The 25,163-nt window shown below is 41.3% G+C and overlaps 2 long non-coding RNA genes across 2 annotated transcripts in view; both read right to left on the reverse strand.

Moving 5' to 3' along the window:
- LOC144994924 (uncharacterized) overlaps positions 1 to 25,163 on the reverse strand; it is a 591,488-nt gene that overhangs the window by 433,116 nt on the left and 133,209 nt on the right. The window lies entirely within an intron of this gene.
- LOC144994926 (uncharacterized) overlaps positions 1 to 25,163 on the reverse strand; it is a 405,433-nt gene that overhangs the window by 376,318 nt on the left and 3,952 nt on the right. The gene's annotated exons all lie outside the window — the stretch shown is intronic.

Here is a 25,163-nt window from a genome sequence, read left to right on the forward strand (position 1 = left end):
CAGTCCGTTGCCCCTGATGGTGCATATTTGGCCCTCACGTCAAGTCCATGTTTTGCTTCCTTGTCTTAAGCCAGCAGTTAATGAAAATTATCTTACCTGTCTCCAGGAAACCTTAAGCCACGAGTGGTCGCCCGAATCAGCCGTTATCTGGAAATCTCATCTGTTCTGTTCCCTCCGACCTCACGACGAGCCTCTGCCGAACTGCCATCCTCACCAGACGGATCCACGCTGCCGACTTCGGACCCTACGAACTTATCCATCAATGACGCCACGAGCCTCAGCCTCTCACACTCTGGACCTCCACGAACTGTGCCCTACCTGTCTTGCCAACTCATTAAATCCATTTTCTCGCCTAGAAATCTCTGCTCTGTGTCTCATTCCGGGTTCCAGCATCTGGGTGTCTGTCGTTCTGTAGCCTTGACAGAAGCGTTCAAAAGTTACAATAAATTCAAATTTAGTGAAAATTAAATAATGAAAATCAGCCATTACTTTTGAGTTGTTGATTAACAGAATAATTTAAAAAAACAAACTAATGAAATAGGGCTGGACAAAAATGATGGTACCTCCATAAAAGACTGAGAAATAATTGCCCTGGGGTCATGATGAACTCAGGTATGTCCTTTAATTGACATCACAGCTGTTTTCAAACCCAGAATCAGTCAATCTGCCTATTTTAAAGGGAGACAAATAGTTATTTTGCTGTTTGGTGAAAAGGTGTGTACCACACTGAACATGGACAACAGAAAGCGAAGCAGAGAATTTTCCCAGAACATTAGAAACAAAATTATAGTCAAATATCGTAAAGGTAAAGGCTATAAAACCATCTCTAAGCAGCTTGAAGTTCCTGTGACAACGGTTGCACACATTATTCAGAAGTTTAAGACCCACGGGACAGTAGCCAACCTCCCTGGACGTGGCTGGAAGAGGACAATTGATGACAAATTTAGGAGACGAATAGTTGGAACTGTATCCAAAGAGCCCCGAACAACCTCCAAAGACATTAAAGGTGAACTCCTAGATCAAGGTACATCAGTGTCAGATTCGTCGTTGTTTGAGCCAGAGTGGACTTCATGGGAGATGACCAAGGAGGACACCACTGTTTAAATGAAATCATAAAAAAGCCAGACTGGAGTTTGCAAAAATGCATGTTGACAAGGCACAAAGCTTCTGGGAAAATGTCCTTTGGACAGATGACAAAACAACAGACAAAACTTGAGCTTTTTGGTAAGGCACATCAGCTCTATGTTCGTAGAATCAAAAATGAAGCAAACAACGAAAAGAACACTGTCCCTACTGTGGAACATGGAGGAGGCTCAGTTCTGTTTTGGGGCTGCTTTGCTGCATCTGGCACAGGGTGTTTGGAAGTAGTGCAAGGTCAAATGAAATCTCAAGATTATCAAGGCATTCTGGATAGAAATGTGCTGCCTAGTGTCAGAAAGCTTGGACTCAGTCGCAGGTCATGGGTCTTCCAACAGGACAACGATCCAAAACACACAACCAAAAACACCCAAGAATGGCTAAGAGAAAAGCGTTGTACTATTCTGAAGTGGCCTTCTATGAGCCCAGATCTGAATCCCATTGAACATCTGTGGAAGGAGCTGAAACATGCCATTTGGAGAAGACACCCGTCAAACCTGAGACAACTGGAGCAGTTTGCTCATGAGGAGTGGGCCAAAATACCTGTGGTCAGGTGCAGAAGGCTCATTGAGAAAGACAGAAACCGTTTAATTGCAGTGATTGCCTCAAAAGGTTGTGCAACAAAATATTAATAATAATATTAAGTTATGGGTACCATCATTTTTGTCCAGCCCCATTTCATTAGTTTTTTTTTTAAATTATCCTGTTAATCAACAACTCAAAAGTAATGGCTGATTTTGATCATTTAATTTTCAATAAATTTGAATTTATTGTTATTTTTGAATGTTTCAAGTCATTTCAGTGAGCATTGTGGACTTTCTTTCTTTAACTTGAGATTGAAGTGGTACAATACAATACCACGGGAGAGCCAGAACAGCAGGTCAGAGAGGACGCTATACCACACTCTCACCCTGAGCTTCAAGAGCTTCCAAGAGCTTACGGATTCAGACACAAACAATTTTTAACGTGACACACATTGCTTCTCACGGTTTTCCCGATGATGTCATAAACCCTTCTTAGCGTACCTACTTGGCAGTCTTCCTGCCAGTAACCACCCTCCAACTTGTCTCCACCTGACCAAACAAAAAAAAGAGTGTAAAAAGTGTTGACTATGACGTTGATACAAATGTTCAAAATTTGTTAGCGCCAAAAGCTCAAGACTTCCATAATTTTTGCCTGTAGTTGCTTTGCCCTGCTCTTGTAATTCCTGACCAATGAGGGAAGATATATTTAGTCCCATGTCCCAGGAAAATCGCCGTCACAGCAGTCGGAAAACAGACTAGATGCAAGGTTCACAAGATCCGGACCAAATTAAGCGGACAGGGTCCAGACCAAAAGATTTTTCTGAAAACAGTCTGAATACATCCTAAATAAGGGGTCATCAACCCTGTTCCTCGTGGGCTACCACATTGCTTGTTTTGCTGCTAACCCTGCTTCAGTAATAGCTGCACACCTGGATCAGGTGTGTTCAGTCAATCAGAAACTGGGCTGACTCAGTCCAGCTAATCAGCATTTACTGAAGCAGGGTGAGCAGCAAAACAAGCTGGAAAAGGATAGACAGGCTAGATCAATTCAATAATCTTGCCTATTTTTATGAAATGTAAGTTTTTAATCGAAAATTACAAAAACGTCAGTATAAATCTTTATTAAATGCAATTAAAGTGTTTTGTAATTACATAAATGAAGATTACACAGTTTTTTTTGCAAAATTAAATGTATTTTATTGGTGTTTAATCAAACTGTTGTTGAACAAGCTGACTGGTCGCCATTCTTTCCTCAAAGCGATTGATGTCTGAGCTGCAACATAGCCCTGTTTTGATTTTGAGGCAGTTCAGACAGGTGTTTTGGGTCAGTGTTTGATTAAAAACGTGCAGAGGCATCTCCATTCTTCTTCTTTTTTTCGCCTTCATCTCACGTTTGCCTTTTCTTCTGCTATTCTCTACACATCAATACTTGCTCCTCACTTTCATTTCTGGATTTTTCTCACTCTAATATGGTGTTGTGAATGTCACAGGGTCTTCCACTAAGCTCCTTCTAAACCCTGGGAACAGGAGATAAGGAGGTGGAGGAGGAAGATCCCCCCTCTGGGCCTTTTCTCTCATTCTCAGTCTGAAACCTCATGATCCCCGTCTTTGCTCAGGTGCTGACTTTCCTATTTGTTCCCCCAAGTCTTTTTCTTTCCCTCTCTCATTTTCCTGCTAATTTTCCAGCAGTGTGGAGAATTTTCTCACGCATCTTGCCTCTAACTTTTCATTTTGTTCATATCTGCTTTCAGAAGCAAGATTTTGTTTTTCTGACATCTGTTTTTTTATTTTATTTATCTTAATATCTGTCCACCCTCCCCTTCTCTCAGTCTTTGTTCTCAGATCATATCTGAGTCGGGAAGATCTGTGTTGATTCTAAACACTAACTGTAGCAGTACTTTTCTCCCAGGGGCATTTTTCCAAAGATATTGCACATAAATGCCTGGTAAGAGAGAAGTAATAAAGACAGCAGAGAGTAAAAAATAATAAAAGACAAAAAAAGGCAAGAACAAAAACTCTAAAGAATAAAGGCAAGAAATGAAAAATGACAGTAAATTACAGCAGAAACTCCCTGTGGTTACAACAGAAGTGTCCCCCAAACGACAAAAATGTCAGATTTGCGGATTTGTTGTTTTTACAGGTTTTCTATAATGAAGGGCTGGATTGTTCAGAAAAATGACCACTTGTTCCTAACATAATGTTTAGTGACACACGATGTCCTTCAATGCTGGGTTGCAACAATGAATAATAACTCAAGGTCCATTTGCCACAAAATACACAAAACATATAAAAGACTTAAGGATAAAAATAGAGCACTCAAACAAGTATGAGAACAATGACATCAAAAGTATTTTTAAAAAAAAACAATGTCATAAAAGTATAAAAATCAATGACATAGGAATATAAAAACAATGACATAAAAGTATAAGAACAGTAAAATAACCAGGTATCATGAACTTAATAAAAAGACTAAAGCTGCTGACTTAAAAAAAAATACAATTTTTAAATAAGAAACGGCTGTTTAGGAAAATACCTGGACATCACAGTAGAAAAAGATGTAGCCTATAATTGGAAAAGAACATATCTTAATAAAAAAAAAATCACAAAAATGATCTGTCCATGGGGATAATTACTTAAAGGTGAATTTTATGAAGATAAGTATTTGTTTGCTAGTTCAAATTGCTTTTATGAACCTTTTTCTAGTTCATTTTCAAAATATTGACAAAAAAACAGTCAATTTAGAACAAAACGTGTGAGAATATCAGAATCAGAATAAATCTGTTTTCCCTCGTTGGTGAGTGTGACCTTCATCAACTAGGACTTTTTCGCGGTGATTGGTGCTGGAGTAAGGCAGAAAAAATAATTGAACATAACAAGGGTGAACATTCATATAACATAAAAACAAATGCAATAAATCAAATTTAATGTCTTAATTATTTACATGTGAAGTTATGGCTATGACAGAGGGGAAATGCAGTTTTAATTAATGCTCAAAAACTAGGTCTAAGAGCATAAATCAAAATTTTTCTTTTCAAAATAATGAAAATGAATGCCAGTCTCATTGAACTTTGAAAATAATATCCTTAAAATTCAACAGCAAAAGACAGTGCAGTAGGTTATATTTGTCCAAAATCCTGTTTTTTATTGTTAAGAGTATGGAGAAAAAGGTTTTAATTTATTCTAATAATAATAATTTCCTCATTTTCTATACAAAAATTATCGACTATACTGATTTTGAGAAAACCTTTAGTAGGCATAGAGCAAACCAAAGCTAAAACAACCTAAAACCAAAAATAAGGTTTTAAATCTTTGCAAATAGTTTCAGTGAAGGAACAGAGAAAAGTGTCATTGAGAAGATGGAATGAAGAAGTGTCGCTTCAGATCGTAAAAACAAAAACAGTTCCCGAAGCAAATGCAGCAGATAATTTCTGAGATAAACTGGATAAAAATTCTGCTAAAAGAGAAGAATTTGCTTCAAAAGAGTGTAATTCATGAGCTGTTGTGCAATGATGTGAAACTGCAGGATTGACGGCTTGAAACGTTTTTTTTTCTGGGAGGAGTCTGCTGGAAAATGAGCTGCTGTGAGTCTGCAGGCTGTGATGGAGGGGTGGGGGGTGGGATGACCATGATGGAGGACTGTTTGCTCAGTGACTTTCTGTCCCTCATTGACTCAGCCGTCTCCAGGCTCTGCCCAGTGACTTTGTTGGCTTCATGAATGAATTTATTGATCCCGCTGATATTTCTGCCGCTGATCTTCCAGCAGAGCAGGGTGCAGCAGAGAAAACAGCATTCACAACTACAAGCTGATTGTCTACTCTTCAACTTTTCTGTGTGATAAAAAAGCATAAGTAAAGTGGCATGTCTAGACCAAAATTAACTGCTTACGGGCTTAAAGTGCAGGTCATCATTCTCTGCTGTCTGAACTCTCCATGTCACGCTGCTTTTGCCAAATGATCTATCTTTTATTCCTATTCCAATTTTCTATGACACCAACCAATCAAGATGAGTCTCATTTAGCTAGATGTGTGTTATCTGTTCCTTCTCCAGAAGAATTCTATCAAAAGAAATTAGGCCACAGAAGACAAAAATATATACCGTATTTTCCGGACTATAAGTCGCACCAGCCCAAAAATGCATTATAAAGTAGAAAAAAACACAGATAAGTCACACTGGACTATAAGTCGCATTTTGACGGGAAATTTATTTGACAAAATCTGAGACCAAGATATAATAACTTGCACAACCTCATATGACACAATCATAGCAGACTGTTTATCTCATAATTTCACAGTAATTCTCTCTCATACTCTCAATTTCTCATACTTATTTATTAATTCCTTTCATGAAGCATCATTGGCCAACTAATACTCTGTTTTCATCCTGTATTTGTAAAAAAAGTTGTCATTTTTATTGCATTTCTGAATCTATGAAATCATTGGAAAATAGAATATTATGTTTTTAGCCTTCAAGATCTTACTGTAAAAAAAGTCACTTAACATACTCTTAACACTTAACATACCTCATACATCAAATTGACCCAGGAACATCATCTCTGTTCCTCACAAATGAACATAACAGGAGGGTTAACAATGTATTTATTTCAATTTATTTCTAATATAAGTCGCTGCGGAGTATAAGTCACACCCCTTGCCAAACTATGAAAAAAGGGCGACTTATAGTCCGGAAAATATGGTATATATATATAAATATAGCACTAAACGGGGTAAAAGATCATCACTGTCATTCCTGAATAATGGGATCTTCACCTTCAGTCTACAACAGCCAAAAGCAGCTTCTGTTAGAAACTGGTGGTGTAGGACCCAACATGCAGGAGTCTAAAACATTCAAGAAATAAACTGACACATGTCAAAAACCAGGGAGGTGACAAAACAGAGCAGATGACATTGAAGAACTGAAAACCAGATCCTTGTACACTGATGGTAATCAACTAAATGAAGACAGCTGTGGATGAAGTAATTTCCACTGGTCGGTCTGCGGTGCATCTCCCCCGCGTTGACACAAAAAAATAGACTGTTCATGAATCAATTGGAGTGTTTACATCGCATCCGTCATGCCTGCGTCTTACATCCGCCTCTCCGGACCGCAATGCACGCTGTACGCAGGAGTTCTATTTCCAGACGGGTAAAAAGAACTTAAAAGACATGTTTTTTAATAAACTATGGTGCAGTGGACCTTATAACACAGAGGGCCTATTGTCTGGATTAATTCTGGTTATGATTACTGATGTCAAAGCGATTTAAGAGGTAAATGGAGCTTAGTCAAAATGTTTGGTGTAGCGCTGCCGAAATGTTTTATTTTTTTAGGAGTTGCAAAAAGGTTAGGAGTTCGAGGTAACGTGAATACGCGAAGACGGCTAACACGTTTTAGCTCAGTGCTAAGTTACTGTGAACGCAGTTAGTTAAGTCTGACTGAACGACTTGTGTCAGACTCTTTTGTCTCGCTTAATGCGTCTACAGTTGTGTGTCTTATATATGACATAAGTTTGAAATTTTATTGATGGTCAAACTGGTGCACCCTAAAGTACAGAAAATGTTGAATTTTGAGCTCCACCAGCTGAAGGTCGCATAGTGTTGCTTGGTTTAAGCTCCATGAGGAGACCTGACAGGTATTTAGGTGAGCACACCCTATAAATCTGACTGAATTATAAACTACCAGCAGCACTTTATGGAGTCAGTTTTATATCTAATTGGCAGCCAGTGTAAGGACTTGATGCTACATTAGTCCAGCCTGCTGAAGATGAAGGGATGGATCCGCTTCTTGAAAACTTGTCTGGACACAAAACCTCAGAGTCTCTGTGATTGAAGAGTTAAACAAAACGATTTAGTTTGAATCAGATAAAGCTCTGTTATGACACCAAGATTTCCTGTTTGACCTTTGGTCTTTATTATTGTATTCGTGACTTTAAACTGTCACCCTTTTTTGCTTTTTGAACTACCAGAAAAGTTTTAGCTTGATGAAACGTTTTTGTATTTTTGGAGACCCTCCAGATGCATTTTCATGATTTTGAAGTTTTAGGTGTCATTTTTTCACATAACTAAAACATTCTTTTTTTTGTAAACTTACTCCTGGTTCCACTTTTTTGCACTTGCAGTTTCATATAAATCAAGATTACTGTCATTTTCATTTTGAGAGATTCAATTTGTTTCTGAAATGTTTCTGTTTCCGCAGCTATGACCAGATTTTTAAGCAATAAATCAAGTTCTACATTACTATATTTAATTAAGCATATGTGATTTTTAGTGTCTTTTTGTCTGTTTTATTTCTGTTTTTGTTTTAGCTATGCACTTCATCATTTCTGTAATGAGTTTAATAAATCTGTGTACATTCTTTACTGCTTTGACTACAATGCTTAAACCAATCAAACAATCAATCAATCTTATGCTGTGAAACTTTTTCTTTTTATTTAAAAAAATAATCTGGTTCTGTTTTCAGTATGGATGTAAAGGAGACAGATGCCTATAGAAAAATCATTCTAGTACTGAGAGTAACAGCAGTATTAGTTCAAAACCACAAGATGATGTTAGTAAAAAGGTTTGAAATCAATCAGGAAGCAAATAATCAGTTTCTGTCAAACTGTCAGTTTCACTTGTGTTTCTACTCCATTTGCCTTTTTATGATCAAGTCAAACAAAAAGACATTCAATCACAAACTTGCTTCTACTAAGTCATTCACATCTGGCTGAAGGTGGAACACAGCAAGAGATGTACAGTAGGTTTTGTACAATAAAAATATAACGTTTTTTTAAAGCTCACCAAACAATACCTGAATAAACTGATATGACGCTTTTCTTAAACACAAAGATCAAAACAGTCTAAAATACCCAAAATGGCAGCTTTGAATGATTGAAGCTGTTTTGTCATTTCTTTTTTGGTGTTTAAAAAAAAAAGTACTAATAAGAAAAAAAATAATTTTCTGTTAAAATATTTTTTTATTTATAATTTTATATGCAGATTGTATCCATTTAGGTTAAAGAATCAGACTATGTTTTTTCGCCTCAAAGTTAATTGAATCTTAAACGTTTTGATGCATTGACCGTTTACGGACATGTTCATCAAATCATGTGAGGGAAAGATCCACACACACACACACACATTTACAAGACATTTACAAGACAAGTGAGAACTGTGTGGTTTATTTGTAAATCAATTCAACTAGAACAGAGTCACTTGCTTCCATAGTCCACCAGCCCAAGAGTAGACAATTTGAATCAATCAATCTCCCACCATTCTTGCGTCTGTACAGAAGAACTTGGAATCAAAGAATTCCCCTGATTCTTCTGGATTCTGACTCAGAGGTAGTGCTCAGAAGTTTAACATTGAAAGGTTTATAGAGGACAGAAATGGATGAGACTTGCCGTTCTCATCCAAAGTTTAGCTCCGGGGAGAAAAGAGTCAAAGTCAGAATCTTTCATTAGCAGCACAGTGAGAATCTACATGTGGTGGTCTGGAATACAGCGTTAGAAATATTATAGAATGTCATCCAAGCACTAAGGGGTTCACCTTTTTTTCTCCAGTTCATCATTCACACTCTCGTTTAGATTATTTATTAGTCAGTAACTCCCTTTTGAAAGAAATTAAAAGTTCCAACATTCATCCAATTATTATCAGTGACCATGCACCAGTTTCTGTTACTATTTCAACTCGGGTTCAATCTGGAGGTTTAATACATCTCTGTTAAAAGACCAGGAATTTATTGAATTCTTTAAAAAAGAGTGGGCAACCTTCTAAGAATTCAACAATACTTCTGAAATATCACCAAGTGTTCTTTGGGAAGCAGCAAAAGCAGTCATGAGAGGGAAAATCATCTCTTATTCAACGCATAAAAAACTCAAAGAGAAAGCAGATTTATTAGAATTAGAAAATAAAATCAAAACCCTGGAGACTGCTTATGCTGCTTCTGCACAGGAACACATACTGGGCGACCTGAAAAATTTAAAGCTGCAGTTAAATGACATCATCAATAAACAAACACAATTCCAGATACAAAGGCTTCGACTGGAAAGATATGAAAACTCAAATAAATCTGGCAAATTTCTAGCTAATCAGCTTAAAATTAATAAAGAAAAATCAACAATCACTTCTATTATGGACCAAACAGGGAATGTCACCCGTGACCCGGTAAAAATTAATAATGCGTTTAAAGACTTTTATCAAAACTTATACACTCCACAGATCAATCCATCAGAACAAAGCATCAACTCATTTCTCAACAATATAAACCTGCCCAAGTTAAACGAAGATCAAATCACAAATTTAGACTCTCCGCTCTCGTTGTCTGAGCTTCACGAAGCTCTGTCACTTATGCCTAATGGTAAAGCACCAGGGCCTGACGGCTTTCCTGCAGAGTTTTATAAGGAATTCTGGGAACAACTGGCACCAACGTTTTATAAAACGATAAAATTTATCAATGAAAGCCAATCTCTACCACCTAACATGAACTCTGCCAACATTATCCTTCTTCTAAAACCAGACAAAGACCCCACTAGTCCTTCAAGCTATCGCCCCATTTCTTTAATTAATGCAGATGTAAAAATTATCTGCAAAGCACTAGCACAGAGAATAGAAAAAGTCACTCCTCACATAATTGACTTTGATCAAACTGGATTCATCAAAGGCAGACACTCGGATGACAATGTCCGCAGACTCGTTAACGTAATAGACTTTGCCACCATCAAAAACCAGGAAATGACTATACTATCACTGGATGCTGAAAAAGCCTTTGATAGAGTAAACTGGAAGTTCCTCATTGCTGCCCTCCATAAGTTTGGGTTTGGAGAATCATTCATCAATTGGATCAAAATATTATATCACAACCCCAATGCATCAGTTAGAACTAATAAACAAACTTCAAACAGGTTTTTTCTTGGAAGAGGAACTAGACAGGGTTGCCCACTTTCCCCCTCTCTTTTTGCAATATTTATCGAGCCTCTAGCTGCAGCAATAAGACAGAATGAGAGTATTAAAGGAATTAAAACCAAACACAGCCATCATAAAATTAGTCTCTATGCAGATGACATATTACTGTTTTTAAGTAATATACATTCTGTAAATGAAACTGCAACAATCATTAATGAATTCTCTTCTATATCAGACTATTCCATTAATTGGAATAAATCTGTTTTATTTCCACTGAACAGTAATGCGGAGCAAGGACTCACAATACCTATTAAATCAGGCAATATAAAATATCTAGGTATTTATTTTTCCCCCAAAATATCAGAACTGGTGCAGCTAAACTACACCCCATTACTGAAAAACATACAGGACGATCTAACACGCTGGACCAACCTGCCTTTGTCCCTTATGGGCAAGGTAGCCACGGTAAAAATGAAAATCTTACCCAAAGTTAATTATCTCTTCTCAATGATTCCCACACAACCGCCATTAAAATGGTTCAAAACATTAGACTCATCCATATCAAGCTTTCTATGGAACAACAAACCTGCAAGAATTAGTCTAAAAACTTTAAAATCTGCAAAAAGCTGTGGAGGATTAGAATTACCTAACTTCCACAATTACTTTCTTGCAAATAGATTACAATACATCTTAAAATGGTTAAAAAATAATCCAGAAACTAACTCATGGTTAGACTTGGAACAGGCGTTATGTGGAAAGATCAACCTGTCAGATCTTCCATTTATTAGCCAAATAGTTAAAAAACAGGATTGTTTCAAAAGTATTAATATAAATGCCACTTTAACAGCCTGGTGGGAATTTCTCAAAATATCAAAATCATCAATTCAACCGTGCAAAATGACACCCATCTGGAACAACCCAGACATCCTCATAAACAAAAAAATTATCCACTTCCCAGCTTGGCAAGCAGGGGGCATAAAACAACAAGAGCACATAATTATTGATAGAAGATTCATAACTCCCCAGGAACTTCAAGACAAACATGGAATATATAACTTCTTGGAATATCAGCAACTTAAATCAATTATTACTAAAAAGTTTAAATACAGAGACAACGATTTAAAGCTACCAGATGTAGTTACCACTCTGATCAATTTCTCAATGAATAAAACTCTCTCCAAAATATACAAACTTTTATGCAATTTAGATAACAATATTTCACTTCCGACAACAAAATGGGATGCGGATTTGAACATCAGCACAGATGAAAGCTTTTGGTCAGAACTTTGTCTAAACACCTTTAAAATGACAAAAAGTCCAAATCTGCAGCTAATCCATTTCAAAACTCTTCACAGAATTTACTACACTGGACAGAGGATGTTCAAGATGGGTCTCAGTAACTCAGACATTTGTCAGCACTGTGACAGTAATCTACCCGACAATTACATGCATGCACTATGGTTCTGCACGCCTGTCCAGGCTCTCTGGCAGCAGGTATGTGCCGATCTATCAGTCTGGCTTAAGGTTTCAATCACAGCTTCACCGTCACTTTGTGTGCTTGGTGACATGAGTGCCATCGATGTAGAAGGAGGATTAGGCTCTATCATTTTCATAACTCTTTGCATTGCTAAAAAAACTATTTTAATAAATTGGAAAAGCAAGAAAAATATAAATATAACTCAACGCAGAAATCTGCTGCTTGATCATATCAGCTTGGAAAAAATGTCAGCCCAAAGTTCAAGTAACTTTGAAAGAATTCGGTCTCTCTGGTCTCCCATAGCTAACTCCGTGACTTAGGGGGTGGGGGGGGGCCTGGTCGTCGCTGCTCCTTGCCCTTCTGCCATGGGCTGGGGTGGGGGTCGGGGCCTCCGGTGCCTGGCGGGGGGTGGTGGGGGCTCCGTTGGTCGGGGGGTTGGGTCCGGCGCCTGGGTGGGGTGGGCTGGGGCGCTGCGTGGTCCTCTGGGCTTGGGTGTGGGGGTGCGTGGTGGGGGGGTGGGGTGGTGGTCTGGCTTGGCTTGGGGGGGTGGTCCCTTTGCCTGTGCTGGGGGGGGTTGGCGGGGGGCGCTGCTCGGGGGGGGGCCCAGCGGCGCTGGATGGGCTTCCCATCTACACCTGGGGCTGGGATCGACCCTTCCCTGGCTCTGGGACGGGACGGGACAACCCTCTTGGGGCCCCCGGTCGCTCTGGGTGTCATCCGCTTCGGCTGCGGGGTCTGGGGGGGGGTGGGGTGAGGGGTCTTGTCGGCCCTGTCCTGTGGGGGGGCATTCTGGGGGAGGGGGGGGGGGCCACTATTGGTACGGGGCAGGGGGGGTTGACGGGTCGGGGTTTTCCGCTGAGGCCATCGGCGGTTTCCCTGGCCGGTTGGCTGCCTCGGTCCCGTCAAGGCCTGACCAGAGCTCTTCTAGGGCCGGCGTTTGGGGGTGGGGGCCTGGGCTTGCTCCGGGGGGGGGCAGCGCTTTCTGGCTCCTATCTCTCTGTGTGGGGGGGGTGGTGCTGGGCCTGGGGTGTCGGCGCCTCCGGGGGTGGGGCCCCTGGGCTGGGTGGGCCTGGCCTCCTTGCTGGGGGGGGGGGGGGGGGGTGGACAGCTGTTTGACCACCGGGGGACAGTCTATCAGCTGTCCCCAACTTACCCCCTTCCTCATATAACCTCATAATAGGGTGAGGGGGTGGGGGGCTTAGCCTGCGATGAGCCTTGGGGGGGGGTTTACTAGGCAGTGGCCCCCCTCCTATGGTTGCCGTATGGAGTGGGCCCCCCCTCTTTCGGTTTTATTTGCACCTTAGACATGTAGGGCCCTTGGTAGGGGGGGTGCTTGGACATCACTGCCAGCAAGCAGCGGATGTCCTCCTAGCACCCTACCCGCCAATTTTAACCGCACCTTAGACATTTAGGGCCCTTGGTGGGGAGGGTGAGGGGACGTCACTGTGAGTAATCAGGAGATGTCCCCTTAGTGCCCTACCCGCAAATTTTAACTGCACCCCCCTTAGTACACACACCCCTCCCCCCTCAATATATACATCCCAACATAAACACACACACATGCACACACACACCCTCTCAAACACACATACACGCACACACATTTTGCAAGGAAGGTGGGACCTGGGTCCATCTGTCCCCTGCCTCTTCCCTGGTGGGGGGTACGGGCCCCTTTGCAACGGCGGCCGTGTCCCCGGGGTGCCGGCTTCCTGGACCCGGCGGTGCTCTCTCCGCGCGGTGGGGGGGTTCACATTACATCTGAGCCGGGGGTGTCTGGTCCCTGGGGGGTGGGTTCTCGTCCTTGCTCCTGAGTGCTGGGCCCCGCCAAATTTCCAACTGTGGCCGAGCCTGGTCGGGCCATATTTACAACACCCCTTGTGGGCCCTCTTTTTTTCCCCGGGGTTCCCCCCTCCTGGGCGGGGGCGGCGGGCCCCCTGCCTCGCTCCTCCCTGGACCAACCGTGGGCCGGGCGGATGGCTGCCTGGAGTGCGGAGCGGGTCTCCCTTGGGGGGTCCTGGCTCGTACCTGGGGTTGGGGCGGGGGGATGCCCGGAACTCCTGGGTGGTGGTTGGGTGCTCGTTTGGGGCTGTGGGCGTCCTTCTCCGGTGGGGCCCTGCGTTGGGTTCTCCCGGCGCGGCGGGGGGGCTGCTCTCCTGGTTGGGCTGGGGCGGCGCTCTCTCTCCCTCTGTGCCTCCCTGGCCTCTGGCTCTGGGGGCCTTGCGGCGGCCCTGCTGGCCCTGGCCTGGGTGGCGGTGTTGGTCGCCCGGGCGGTGGTTGTTCCCTGCCGGTTCCCGTGTGGCGTTGGGGGGATTCCGGCTGCCGCTGCTGCTGCGGTGGGGGGCTTGGGGTGGGGATGGCTGGGCACTCTCCCTCCTTCTTTTCACGTTCCACCATCCATTTTAGAAGAACATAAACACTCACCTGAGCACTGGTGTTAGCTCACCTTTGCACTAACAGTTTGCATGACTGAATGACTGAAATATTTCACACTAGTTGGTTTTAAGGCATAGGTATGTGTGTGAACACTATCTGTTTTGTGTACATGTCGACAGGTGGACATTTTTGCAGCTAGCAGGTGTGTTTATAACATTTGAGTGTGTGTGTGGACGGGCCCCGCCCTTTTTGTACTACATTTGAACCTTACCATAATGATTAACAACCAGTAAACTTGTTGCTGTAAGCTGCTTCAAGGTCTTATCCCCCTTCCCCTCCTATTATCACCCCCCTACCCCCCCTCTCTCTAGCGTCCCTCTCTCTTCTTCCCCTCTTTCCTTTTCCGTCCGGTCCAACACCAAAGATTTTCCAACATGATTGAAATTAATAAAGTTTGGCCTCAATTACAAAAGGGGTTTATTCAGACATACCTTTGGTTTGTCTGAAGATTAATAACCCCTCTTGTTAAAGCAAAATATGTCCAACACAAGAGGCCCTCAGCTCTCATCTGTCTGCCCAGCTGTTGGACAGGACAAGTTAAAAAAAAAAAAAAAAAAAAAGAAATATTATAGAATGAGCTAGAAACTCTTAGTAAGAAAAATAGGGTCTTTTTGTTGAAGCAAAACATGCAAAACAAATCCATTGGCTGAGCCACCAAAGAATAGAAACCAAAGAAGTGTCGAATTGTGCTCTATTGACAGAAAAAATTTACCAGAACTTTTAATTATTGGCAAATATGTATTCAAAAAACATCTAACAAAACAGTGTTTGGATGATTCAAATTTGCTTCCTCCCACTCAGTTTCAAGCAATTAGTAAAACTTTTTTACTATTTTATTATTGATTAACTAGTTTCAAATCAATATATTTGTCATGTGTGTACTGTATGCGGTGCTGTATAGGTGCAAATTTGATTATTTAAAATTAAAAGCACTTATGTCAACCAGGTGGGATTAGTTTTTTTTTTTCTTGTCTTTTTTTAATCAATGAAAGACTTAAAGTCTTAAATAGATCCATGAGGTTTCTTCTTTTTTCCTGTAATCTTTTTCCTTTTTTTAGGAGTATCGCCTCACCAAAAAGGAGGTTCTAAGGGAAGGGATGCCCAGGGTCCGTTTAGGATAGCAATTAGCAAATGTTCACGTTTTATGACTGATTCCATGTTTTGGTACAATAATCGATGTGAAGCCATCACTGTGTTGTGATTTTGGGCTATATAAATAAAATTGAATTGAATTTTTGTCTGCATATTTAAATTTTTATTGTCTTTTACTTTTGTTTTGTTTTTTAGGAATGTCTCAATCAGGTTATTTTGAGAATCTGCCAACACCAAGCTCTGATCTCCTTCTTCAATAAACAAATTCAGATTTTCCACAAATGTCATTTTGTTAACCTTCTTTTGTCATTGAACCCTGAAATAGTAAAGAATAGGTGATAATTGGGTGGGGATGGGGGGATGGGAGACTGTAGCCTTAAGATTTTCAGAGCTATTGAATGTTTTTTGATCAGATGAGATTCATTTCCCCTTTAAGATTTTTGAAAAGTTGATGATGACCCTCTTTTAAAATCATTGCTGAAGCATGAAAAGGATGACAAGTACTTGTGACTAGCTCATAACCATCTATTAGTTTTGGAGAGATTATAATTTTTTTTTTCATCCCTTTTTCCCAGAGCTTGCACTTTGTTGCCAGTCCCTCGTCACTCCATTTAATTCTCAGTAATACGAATGAAAAATATACGTATATTTTTTAAATGCCTTTGAAGTTTGTTGTTGCCGCTAATATAAACCCTTGTCAGTTTTAAATGTTTTTTAAAAAGTTATTGAGTCTGAATGTCTGAATCTGTGAATATCTTGCTAGCTTCACCGAACCGTTTTTGTGCTTAAACTGGTGCCGTATTTTGCTGCATTTTTCAGTAAAAAAATATTGTGAACCATTTATGTTATGTCGATTTCCAGTACAGTATTTATTCAAGTTTTTAATGCTTAGCACTGATCATTTTAATTGATTGGGATACTACATTCAATACCGATCGAGTCTGAAACCACGTGACTGGGCCCAATTTCTGATTGGATTAGGAAATCCCTAGTTGAAAAATCAGTTGAAACGAGTTATAGTAAATTTAATCAATCGATTATTTTCTACCTGAGCACATTTTCCTCACAAACACATGGACAACAAGTTTAAAACAACATTGTTTCCATTCTCACCCATCAACTTGTCTCAGACTTCATCAAAACACTTCAGAGCTGACCAGGCAAGAAAAAGAGGTAGGGTGGTGGGGGGTTGGGGCACACATTTCATTTTTCTATTCTCATGGGTGACACAGAAGGCCCATAAAAAGTGCGTTGTTACGGAGGTTTTGAACAAGTTGGAAGATGAACAACACCTCCGCCTGCATGGATCTACTTTCCATCCATTCTGCTCAGGGTCACAGAGGGGTTGGGGTGGTGGGGGGGTTGGTGCTGTTCCAGCTGTCATCAGGTAAGAAAAGGGCCACACTCTGGACAAGCTGCTGCGTCGTGACAGTGCCAAACAGATGGATGTGTGGGGGGCTCTCAGCTTTCAGCTCAGCTTAACAAGATGCCATTAAATGAAATACAGGGATAGTTTACAACTCTTGAAAAGTAAAATAAAACATCACTTGAATTATTGAATTCATTCACTCTAATGATAAATGTTTTTAGTCATTAGGTCGATCCGGTCTGGCCTTAACCGCCATCAGCGTCTGGGTTCTGGGGTCTTTTCATTTGGTCCGAGGTCATCACAGAAATGCAAAATGTCTCCAGCCCGGAACCCAGTCACCAAAAAATACTGCCAATTCATGCTTCTATTAAATCTTTCAGAAACATTTTCAAGATCATTGATGTCCCATAATACCTGCATTTTCCGGTTTCTTATTTTGTTTCATTTTTTAACATTTTACGTCAGATTTTTGAAAATTACAAAAAGTTATGTTTTTACGTTTTGGTTTCTGGAATTCTGTTCTGATTTTATAAAATATAATGTTTCTTTTAATTGTTTGTTTTGCATTTTTAATTGTCCCTCTGATCTTTTATATGTTTTTGTGTCGAGTGATTTGTTGATGTGATTTGGACTTCAGGGCCACCGTACATGCCTGCCGAACTATGACTGTTCTTACTTTAACTAAAGTGCCTTTTGTTATTTTTATTTAACTCCTTTGAATTTTCGTTGTATTTATTCGTGTATTAATAAAAACATTTAATATTTCTGCATTACCTAATGAATTAAGCAAGAGATTATGCAAAATTCTTGAGTAGGATATCAAGAATATTTATCCTCATGGGATTCCGTACCTGATACTATATAAACATGCTTTACAACAATTACTCAGTGTGGTTGCATTCAACCACCTGACAAAAGGCTTTAAAATAAATCTACAGATTTGTTTTTGTTTGTTTTTTTGTGTACCATTATCAAATGAACTATAAGAAAAATCAGCAAAGCTGAACCAGTCAAAGACTATTTCACAACCACCCTTAATGACGCTGAAGTTTCCTTACATGCACATAAGAAAAGTGCTTCACTTCCAGTCTCAATCACCCATGGGTGATGTTAGACTTTCCAGCTAATAAGGAGAAGGGCTTCAGCATCCCTCACAAACACTCACAAACACAGACAACTGAGCTGTGCCTTCAATCTTTTGCTTTCTTGCGTCCCTAGAGTTTCGATCCTCCCACATATTCATCCTCACTTTCCTCTCAAGGCCTACCCCTCCGCCCACTCCTTTTCCTCAGAGCTCCACTCTTTCTTCCCGTCTGTCTATCTCTTGCTGCACAGGCTGGACGCTGAAGCCCACCTCGCCTCCCACACTCACACCTATCTCAGAGCCCACGCACAAACACGGCACGACTTCCTTTCAAGTCTCTTCCTGAGGTTACCCGGGTGCATAAATATGAATATGTGTCTCATTATGACACATTGGAGACACATGTCGAAAGTTATCTCCCTGACACTCCACCACAGAAGCCTAAGCTTTAAAACACCACCAAGAGTTTAGATGTGGATAAAAGAAATTGACAGATTTTATAGGAAGAAAGACAGCTACTGAGAAAAAAAATGTAAAAGGTATAACACTGGATTTTTCTCAGTGCAAGAGTAGTTTTTGCTTCTTTCAATGGAAGTCATGCTGTGTAAAGAATTTCCCAGCTTGTTATCACTGAAGCCAAATGCTTATTCATTGGTCTTGAGATTTTACTGCAGGTTTTTTTAAGCATTGTGTACATATTATATTATCTTCTTTGCACTATATGATCACTGCTTTTAATCTCGTTGTACATGCGGACAGTGACAATAAAAGCAGTCATGTGATGTAAACTCACAAATGATACTTGATTTGCACCAACTGGAAATAGAAGTTTAAAACATTCAGAACCGAAATGAAAAGAATGACTTTATAATGGATAGAATAAAATTAATATCTAAAATAATTAGGCTTTGAAGTTGAATCTCACAAGTATTCAGCTTTTGGTAGAAAAATGCAAATATTAACAGAACAGTTTTCAAAATATTTTGAAATATTTGCCCTTTTTAATATAAAATGCTGAACATTTGTGATCCTTCTGCCTCCCTTAAACTTAGTGGGACCACTGATAAAAGAATAAAACATTTTTCATAGAATTAACAGCTGCACTTTAACAGCCCCTAAAAGCGCTAAAAACTAAACTGACTAAACATTGTGGAGTTTAGCAACCGGAATTATCAGTTTGTTGGTAAATGGCAGCAGAGAAAAACATCATCAGAACAGCCTGCTCGACATAAAATTAAACCAAAGCTGCTTTCTATTCACCAGACACCTTGAATGATCTACAGAAACATTTCTTCCTATAGTTCTTCACTTTTTTCTTGAAAGCTATACCAAAAAATCCATTTTAGATCAATAGATGCCTAGCAGAGCCTCCATGGATGGTGTTATCTGTACCAATCAGACATTTTTTAAATAAAAAATATGTCCCCCCACTAAAAAAGGATTAAAAAAATGGGGAATAAATGTTCTGTTTTCTTGTCTGTTAAAAAGTAGATGTTTCCTGTAGAACCATGTGATTAAAGCTGCCCGTGATGAAAACAAGCAGGATAATTACTCCAGTTGGAGTTACCCGGTTTCATTAATTAGAAGTTGAGGAATGATCAGTCCAATCTTTCCAATTTGTCTCCCTGGTTTTGAGCCAATGAGCCTTACTTTATGTCAGTGCGGGACAACACACATGCATTTCCAGCAGTCCAGCACTTACAGTACACAAGCACACACGTGCACACATTTAGACACACAAGCCATTAAGTTAATTAACCAATACATCTTATGGGGGCCTGGCTGTATCTATCACAGTGGATATAAAGTTACTCACAGGAGACAACAGACAATGGCTTTCAACAACAAAGACTTTTCAACAAACTTATCTTGTTCCTGGGGGAGCAAAGGGAGAGAAAATAGAGTGAAGAAAATGAATGGGCGGAAAGGGAGTGAATCTACTTGCTATAGATTATTACATCCACACCGGCAGCTTCCCCTAACAAACAGTTTACTGAAATGGACTTGGCGACTGGGCCCAGATGAGGAGTTACAGATGGTCTTTTTGTGCGTTTGTGAAGGAGGCGGGGAAAGACTTTAAGGAAAAGAAATTTGATGTGTTTTGGATCAATAAATGAGCAGCAATTCAGGAGAGACCCACTCAAATGAAAATTGTTTTTTTGGTGTTTGGAACACATTCTTGTGGCATTTTTCTGATTATCGAGGACATATATAAAGAAAATTTAGCTCAAATTGCATTTCTGAGTATTTCTTTATTCAAATTGTTGTGAATCTGGAGCAAAAATAAAATGCAATTCAAAAAAGCTTGTGGCAGTGCTACAATTGCCAGGCCACAACCTCCCTGCTCTGCTCCATTCTGATGCATCCACTTGCAGACAAATAGATATCCCTTTGTTTTCCTCGTCTGAGCTGGCATCTGCCTCAAAACTGTACGACTGCATAGTTCAGACATTGCTTGTCATTCTTGTTGCACGAGTAATGTAAGGTTGGGGTTGTGAGAGGCTGTAAGCTAGCAGGAGAGAGTGTAAACAAAGGGCTGAGGGAATATCAGCAATGGCTTAAACTGCGCCAACAGTCCAGCCCACAACTCCGTCCTGGAAAATGACAAGTTTTTTATTTTGACTAAAAATAAATCAAAAGAAGATTTACGTGGGACTTGATGTAACTTGGAGAAGCTGTTCAATCAATAGATCAATAGAGATATCTTTTTAAATTAATTGTAATACAGAATAAAAAAAATAGAATCAAACGAATAAAATCATTGAAATTGAAATTTTTTTTTCAAAGAAAATGTAACAATTAGAAAAAAATCCCCATCAAACGTTTTGTATATGCAGAGAGTGATCTGATAATCTGTCTTGCAGCCATTAGTTTTTTTTTATCCCACTTCAATTTTAAATGGCTTCGTTCTATCAGCTGTCAGGTAAGGACAGTTGGGTTTCATAAAGATTTCCCCTCTGCACAGGTTTCAGTCACAAAACCCTCCAAAAATAAATGATTTAGTTATTTTATGATAACAGAAAATAAGAACTCTTTGTAAAGTTGGACTGTAGCATAACCTGACCCACTTTTAGTACTGAATGACTGAGTCACAACAATCGCTTCTATTGGTCCGTTTTTAAGACAGATATGGCATTAAATGTTGTTCCAGGTCTAGACCAAGTGTCATGATTTGACCTTGTTGTCTTGTTTTTGGTCCTTGTTCTGTCTTGTTTCTGTTTCCTGTTTTATTTTGAAAGTCTCCTGTCTTGTCTGCTTTCTTGAGTTTTGCTTCCTTTGGTCCCCATCAGCCCTGATCGTGTCCACCTGTGTCTTGTCTGCCCTGTCTGTATTTAAGTCTTGTCTCTGCCTTCCTCCTTTGTTGGTCCATTATTCCTGTTCTGGTGTTCATGTCTTGTCATGCCATGTTCCTCGTTCCTTGTTCCTTGTTCTTTGTCTCATGCCACGTCACAGTGAGTTTTTGTTTTTTGGTTTTGTCATCCTGCTCGGCAGCGCCTTTTGTTTCGCATTAAACCCCTTGCCCCGGAACTTTGTGACTCCTTCCTCTGCACCTGGGTCCAACCGGCTCACGAGCCACCCCATCACCGTGACAGAATGGACCAACCAAATTTTCTGGACCCAGCAGAGCAGGACTACACTGGGAGCCGTCTTGCCATGAGGGGGGGGGTCATCGCCGTCGTCCCCGCCGTCCCCTTCCTGTTCCAGAGGTGGTCCGGCACGCACCACATCCCTTTTCAGTGGTGGTGCCGGATGCACCCCATCCCCGTCATGTTCCGGTGGTGGTCCCGGATGCACCACAACCACGTTCAGTGGTGGTCCCGGACGCACCCCGACCCGTCCCGGCTCCCAGGGGGGGTGCCGCCTGCGCCCCGACCCGTCCCGGCTCCCAGGGGGGTGCCGCCTGAACCCCAACCGACCCCCGCTGCCAAGGCCACAACCGACCCGCCAGAGCTCGACTGCTGACCCGACCCGCCAGAGCTCGACTGCTGGCCCGACCCGCCAGAGCTCGACTGCTGGCCCGACCCGCCAGAGCTCGACTGCTGGCCCGACCCGCCAGAGCTCGACTGCTGGCCCGACCCGCCAGAGCTCGACTGCTGGCCCGACCCGCCGGCCGACTCCATGCCTGACTCCATGCCTGACTCCATGCCTGACTCCATGACTGACTCCATGCCTGACTCCATGCCTGACTCCATGCCTGACTCCACGCCTGACTCCACGCCTGACTCCACGCCTGACTCCACGCCTGACTCCACGCCTGACTCCACGCCTGACTCCACGCCTGACTCCACGCCTGACCTGCCTCGCCGGACGGCGCGGAACCCCGGCCGTCCTCCGGACCTGCCTCGCCGGACGGCGCGGAACCCCGGCCGTCCTCTGGACCTGCCTCGCCGGACCGCTCGGCCCCCCGGCCGTCCTCCGGACTCTTATGCCCGTCGAGGTTTATCCTCCGGGGCCCCCCCCCTCATGTGACTTTTGGAACCTCGGAGCGGTTCCTTGAGGGGGGGGTACTGTCATGATTTGACCTTGTTGTCTTGTTTTTGGTCCTTGTTCTGTCTTGTTTCTGTTTCCTGTTTTATTTTGAAAGTCTCCTGTCTTGTCTGCTTTCTTGAGTTTTGCTTCCTTTGGTCCCCATCAGCCCTGATCGTGTCCACCTGTGTCTTGTCTGCCCTGTCTGTATTTAAGTCTTGTCTCTGCCTTCCTCCTTTGTTGGTCCATTATTCCTGTTCTGGTGTTCATGTCTTGTCATGCCATGTTCCTCGTTCCTTGTTCCTTGTTCTTTGTCTCATGCCACGTCACAGTGAGTTTTTGTTTTTTGGTTTTGTCATCCTGCTCGGCAGCGCCTTTTGTTTCGCATTAAACCCCTTGCCCCGGAACTTTGTGACTCCTTCCTCTGCACCTGGGTCCAACCGGCTCACGAGCCACCCCATCACCGTGACACCAAGTAAGTTTGTTGCAGCATGAAAAATAAAGAAAGTTAAGGGGAAAAGAAGATTCACTAATATGTCTTGTAAATTTGTGACACAGTTTGTGACGTTAAATCTGAGACAAAATCCAAAAGTAGGCCACAAAGGCTTTCATTCGTGGGCCAGGCTGTAGCTATCTTTGGTTTCTAGTCAGTGGAAACTAAAAGTGGTCATATCATAGATAAAACCATGTTCTTTTAGCTATGTTGCCTGAATGTGGCATGTTAGCACGCCAAGTTTTAAACTCCAAAAAGAAAGTTAATGTAAAGTAAAATATTATGGTTATTTAGAGGAATAATTTCAGTATTTGTTTGGTAAAAAAAAAAAAAAAATGCATCTTTAAGGAAAAAACGAATGTGCACAGATTCACCTTGATTGTTTGCATATTGATCAAATTTAAAAAAAGAAAAACTAGCCGTGGTATTTCAGGCAATGTTTTTCCTCTTGCGCTGCACCAAGGACATTTCTGGAACATGTTTTTATGCCTCTGTCACGACTCATCAGTTTGAAATAGTCACTTAATGAACAGCAACACAGGCAGAGGACTGACTTTGATGGCCTTGTGGACTTCCCTCTGCTAAAGTACAGGCGGTAGACCTCATGAAAGGCTGCCATGCTCTTAAAAAAAAAAGGACATTTAACATTTATCCTAGGAAATACCGCAGTAGAGAACACTGGTAAAAACTATAATATGTTTAAAACGATTGACGACGATTTTAGCCTTCATTTCTTTGTATATGGACACTGAGAGTAAGGGAGCATGTTTCAAATTTGTCACATTGGTATTCTAGTTTTGGTGTCCCAACAGTCCTACAGTTTCCTTTTAAAGTCTGATTATTGTTATTTCAACTGTGGCTATGTGTTGTTGAGCTTTCCAACTGTTCTCTGCAATAGTTGGAACGTTCACAGATGTGGAAAGTATAATGTTTGACTTTGAGGTTTATGTTTAGTGATAAAAGCCTTTAGTAAAAAACATTTTTAGCTTAAGCTCACTACTTCCTCCACCGGCTGTGTCACATCAGATTTCTAGAAAATATTTCCAGAGGTAAGACTTGCTAAGCAGCCTTTTTCAGTCATTCTTTACAGGCCGATGTTTTAATACACTAGAAGAGCAGTTATTAAGTTAAATTGTACCCATCATCCTGTGAAGTTTTGTGTAGATTGGACAAAATATCCGGGAGTTGGAATTGCGTCATCTTTATCAAGCAAAATCTTAATTGACCCACACATGTGCTGTGGGTCTTTGGGTCATCCAGGCCCTTGAATGGTCAAAGAGAATAGCGCAGGTGTGTCTTTCAGTTCCGGTATGGCTTGCACTGCCACCCCAGGGGATGTCATTTAATTGGAAGGTAACATTGTCATGCATGTGGTAGGTTTATTTTGAATTATTAAGGCAAATGTAAGATGTTCACACTTATGACGTACAGGCGATGTTGTGGTACGGTATACTTGTGCCATACTCTAGTCGTTAAATAGGTGCAAGTACTTGCTTCTTAAGGTGTATTCAGACTGAAAAAAAACCTTTGTTCTGGATAGTCCCGAACCTTGCCTTTGATCTGCATTTAGACTGGAATTAAGGGGAACATTCTGTTATGGACCAAAGCGTGTAAAAAAAAAACACTCTGTCATTGGCCAGGTGCTACAAGGTAGCTTAGAGGATGATGTCACAGCAGCGCCGGCCATGTCCCGTGTAACGAGACACAGAAAAGAATGTAAGAAGTTTACACACCTTTTTCAGAATAATTTTTTTTCAAAATAAATGTTCCAACAAATAAGCAGGTGGACCATTTGTTTCTGTTTGATAACACAACATTCATTGCTTTATATTTGTCCATGGCTCATCTGTTGCTACATTCGTACTCTGTTTACGTCGGCTACAGTGGCCGTTTTGGTTTAGTTTTTCCACTCCGGGAACGGATTGTATTCAGACTGAGGAATTTCAGAGCAATCCAAAGCTCAGTATGATTGGAAACAAACCGAGACCACCTCCAAAGATGGGTCAGAGAGCGGTTTCTGGTCACGGACCAGGGTCCCTTTGGTTGTAATCAGACTGAAAATTTGTTCAGGATTATCTGGAAAAACGAACTCTGGTTTACTTTAAGTAAACGAATTGTCTCCAGTCTGAATACATCCTTACTGACTATGCGCAACTGCAGCACACGTGATGTGCATGTGATATATAAGTGCCCAAGGGACGCTCGCACACA

Source organism: Oryzias latipes, chromosome 10, assembly GCF_053564925.1.
Source record: "Oryzias latipes strain Hd-rR chromosome 10, Olatipes_Hd-rR_3.1".
Lineage (NCBI taxonomy): Eukaryota > Metazoa > Chordata > Actinopteri > Beloniformes > Adrianichthyidae > Oryzias > Oryzias latipes.